This window comes from Marmota flaviventris, chromosome 10, assembly GCF_047511675.1.
Source record: "Marmota flaviventris isolate mMarFla1 chromosome 10, mMarFla1.hap1, whole genome shotgun sequence".
Taxonomy (NCBI): Eukaryota; Metazoa; Chordata; class Mammalia; order Rodentia; family Sciuridae; genus Marmota; species Marmota flaviventris.
In genome coordinates this window covers 65,029,078-65,033,506 of record NC_092507.1, presented here as the reverse complement: position 1 = coordinate 65,033,506, position 4,429 = coordinate 65,029,078, and the positions used below count along the sequence as shown (strand labels likewise).

Here is a 4,429-nt window from a genome sequence, read left to right as displayed (position 1 = left end):
GGTCTATTTGGGTACAGAAAGCAGCAAGCCTCAGTTCAGCGTCAAACCAAAGCCTTGTTTTCCAACATAGTCTATGAAAAGTCCAATATTGGGGGTAATGAAATGGTGCTTTGATATTTAATTTTATCTAATCAATTCTCTTGAAATACCTCCACAAAGAATGAGCAGAATGAATCCCCTCTATTGAGACTGCACACAAATACTTACAAAGAATTATTTCCAAGAGATTTTTAAAATTATAATGACAATCAGAAATGCCATGTCTTTAGTCCACTCTTTGTGCCAAGTCAGAATTTTTCTCAGATAAAGTGAACAGTAATTTTATTCAAAAATTTATTTTTTTTAAAGAAATACAGACTTTAATGAAGACTTTCCCTTTGGTATAACTGAGACCCATGGAAACATCCAAACAAAAAGAGGCAGTGGCCAGAATTTAACAGTGATCCTCCCGGATCCCCAGGCCTGAAGAGCCCGCAGGGCCGGTTTCCGTCCGTCTCACCAGGGTCGCGCCTAAAAGATGCTACACACCTGGAGGTTTTAAGCTACCACTTCGTGACATTGTACCAATACTCAGCCACACTTCCCAGCCTCACGGTAAGGGACCCAAACTCAGTCCCAAGACTAAATCAGTTTCTGCTGCAGGTCTTACATTAAAAAAAAAAAAAAAAAAAAAAATGCTGCCAGTCCTAGTTACCTCTGAGAAAAATGCCAATTGTAAAAGGACTTGGAAAAGTCAAAGAGGTGATATATAAATGTAATCGATTATCATCATTTTGTGCTCAAAAGCCATGGAAAACAAGATTAGGAAAATAAATCTATAGCCCTAAAGTATATGCATATAAAGTAAAAACTGAATGCAGTTCCAAATCTACAGATAGTATTTGGGAATTGTCCAATGCCTTAGAGTCTTAATACCCCTGTTCCCGCCTCCACAAAACCCACCTGGGTCAGTTTACTGTATGTACAGGAGGCCCAAATTCAGCCACCCGCACTGCCACAGCACTGCCACAGATGGGGAGGCAGGGTGGAGCTACAGGACGAAGGGCTACTTTGGCTGTAGAGTAAAACATGCATGCAACAGAGAAAAGGCGGAGCTTACGAAATGTATATACAGACCCCTTGTGCGGAGGGGCCCCAGCCAGGAGGCACTGAGCAGGGGAGGGGTCCAACTACCCCCTGGCCGGTAGGGGGGCTCTGGAGCAATCTCTAAGGGTTTTGTATCCCCAGGGAGAGGGGATACAGCTGCCAGCCCTGCCTCTGTTCTCCCATCCCAAACTGGAGGGATGCTGAACAAGAAGAGGGCAGGGTTCCAAAAGCCAAAAAGGTGTCAACACCCCTATCCTTGAATTCAGGGGCCTCTTTGCATAAAATATCTTCAGACCTAGGAGATGGTCAAAGGCACAAAGTTTAAACACTAGGGCAGAGGGGGACTGAGAGGGGTCAGGGGTACCCTGAAGCCCAGGGTGGACCAGAGGTGTGATTTGTTTCCGCTTCCCCAGAAGGTTGATTGCTTCACTGGGCTTATCACCACAGGGCGTATTCCATTACAAGCACCTGCCTTCTTGAGGAAGGGAACATCAGACTGGCACAGGAAAGGCCCAGGCAAGGAGGCCACTCTGTACATTAATACTTTGGTGAGGTTTGGGGAGAAGCAGGGCTCTACCCCCAGGCTCCTGACAAATCCTCCCTCAGCTGGATACTAAACCCAGAGTCCACACTACACCCAGCTCCTACCCAAGGCCAAGCCCCACAGAACACTCCCAAGTGAGTTCCTGAGAGTTAGGAAGGAAGGTGGAGGGGGTTGGAGAGCATCTTCTGGGAGAGAGGCTGGGAAGGATCACAGTTTCAGCTCCACAGGTTGCTGTAGACACAGTTCGCTACCCGCAGAGATGATGGGCAAATGATTGTCCATGTGGTAGCTGATGAGATGACTGACACTCTCAAAGCGGTGATCCTTTGTCCGAACCACACCCTCAGGATCCACCAGAAGCAGGTGCTTGGGCTGCCCACTCTGCAGGCCAGTGAGCACGTACTGGCCAGGTGTGGTCGTGCTCTCTCGCACCAGGAAGTCCCCCCCACACACCCGTTGAGCTGAAGCAGCGCCTCTGCCTCCCGCCGATTCAGCTTCCCATGGAACCAGGGCTCCCCTTGGAGCTGTTCAGCCATGGACATGGACTGGGGTTGGGGAGGTACCCGAAGAGCATCTTCAAAGGGTTTCATATCAAAGAGGTCCAGGGGTACACTGCCATTGACAGCAGGATTGGGGGGCCCAGCCCCACCCCCTGCTTGCCGGGCCTTGTCTAGGTTCTGGACATTGACATAGGAGGGATCATCGAAGAGCTCTCTACCTGGGCAGGGGGGTGGAAGTGGTATCTGTTTACGGACTTCTGGGTCTCCCCCGGCAGACTGCCCGGCAGGCAGTGTAGCTCCCAGGTGGCTAGAGGTCTGGACACTGGGTGGAGTGGGGCGAGCAACTCCTGAAGGGGCTCCTTCCCGAAGCCTCATGTCTACCACCCCCCCTAGAGGGGGCTCCTTCCCAGGAAAGTCATTATAGTACTGATGGTCAGGTGGCTCTTCCTCCTCCTCATCCCAAGCGGAGCCATCAAAACCAGCCATCCTGTCATGAGGGGTGACCAGCTTGGGTGGGTTCCTGAGGTATTGTTTGAAGCGCAACTCGAAAGCCTGGCCAATAGTGCTGATGACATCCTGGGCGAGCCCTTCTGGACATTCCAGTATGTGGCAGGCTCTCTGATTCACAGGATCTTTGGCAACATAGGCGACATACTCAGCTGTGTCCGGATCCCCGCTGGACGCAAATGAGATAGACTGCATGTGGTGGTTGGCAATGATCTGTTTGCAGTCTGCGGCCATGAGATTGAGGCTGCTGGTGGAGACGGTGAGAGTGATTGGCATTCCAGCAAATTTCAGGTTACTCCTCCCCAGGATAGAGCTGAGTGGGCGGCTGCAGGGCTTTCTCCTCCTTGTTGCCCCCTTAGCACCCGGCACAGCCTCACACACCAGACTGATGGCCTCCCTGGTGACCTGAGTCCGGGTATTGAAGTCAAGGGCACGCATCGACTGCAGGACCTCCACACAGCCCATGTACCGAACCAAGTAGGAAACCCCGGGTCCCATGACTTTGTCGTTGGGATGCAGCCAGCCCCTCGTGGGCTTATTGACAAAGCTCCCGTGGCGGGTCCACTCCTCGCCCCTCAGCTGGCCCCCTTCCACCTGAGTCCTGCGCCCGCCGCCTCCACTCAGCTTGTTCATGTCCAGGGCCTCATGGAGTCTCCGCACCGCACCGCGGGCCAGTCTGGTTGCGGATCACGCCACTGCCTGCTTAAGTTGCCGCTCTAACTTTCTCCGCCCCCTGGCCTCCCCAGAGAAACTTTATTACACTCACTTCCGGCCTCACTAACCCTTGACCATCTACCTCATGGTCCCTCCTCACCCGTCCCTTATTCAAAAATTTAAAATGAATCTTTAACAGACTATCAATAGGGATCCAAGTCGTTGTGATTAAACTGTCCATGATGTGCACCAGGCACATTCATCCCATTGTACATGCTATATTTGACGTTTTACCAAAAGCAATCTTGATGGATGTCATAAAATGAATGCAATTCAGTCTCACATTCTTAAAAAATACTGTCTCGTTAATTTAAATTTCACAATATTAAAATAAATGCAATTTAGTGCTGCCTATTAGAGGAGCCCCAGCACTTAGCTAATTTTGACCATTATATATTAAACTTTTTATTAAAGAGTGCTCTTTAAAAAAATAAAAGAAAGAAAGAAGTGGGTACTATATTCAAAGATTTTTCAGTCACATTTGAATTTTCATCAATACTAAAGTAAATGTAGGCTACTAGGTGGTACTATTTATATCTGTGTTTTCATCAGGTACAAGTTTTTAAAACTCTACAAATATCTCCATACCTTCAACATTCCAAGGCACATTATTTCTAAGTAGCTTATATCTGTAAATGCTTAATTCTGTTTAGGACACAATTTCTGCTGCATTCAACCCTTAATCTCACAAACTCCCCATCTCCAAAAAGTTTTGATATCTGGCCAATACTTTTCAATTATCATAACTGCATTTTAAATTATCTGTACCTATTTACCAATATTCCAAAACAAGCCTATTGTAATTTCAGTTGCTTAATCAGGTCTTTAGGTTTCTCTTTTTAAATACTTAAAAAATTTTTTAGTTATAGATGGACACAGTATCTTGATTTTGTTTGTTTATTTTTATGTGGCGCTGAGGATCAAACCCAGTCCTTCCACATGTGCAAGCCAAGCGAGCCACAACCACAACCACAACTGTGGCCACTAAGCCACAACCCCAGCCACTAGGTTGCTCTTTTTATCAATTATTTTTACCTTGTATCAGTCATAGGCCTAGAATGGTTTGCTTCTTAATGAC

General features: G+C 47.8%; 1 pseudogene; it reads right to left on the bottom strand.

Moving 5' to 3' along the window:
* Nucleotides 1–1,669: 1,669 nt before the first annotated feature.
* On the bottom strand, nt 1,670–3,362 carry LOC114092594 (SHC-transforming protein 1 pseudogene; annotated as a pseudogene).
* Nucleotides 3,363–4,429: the final 1,067 nt, after the last annotated feature.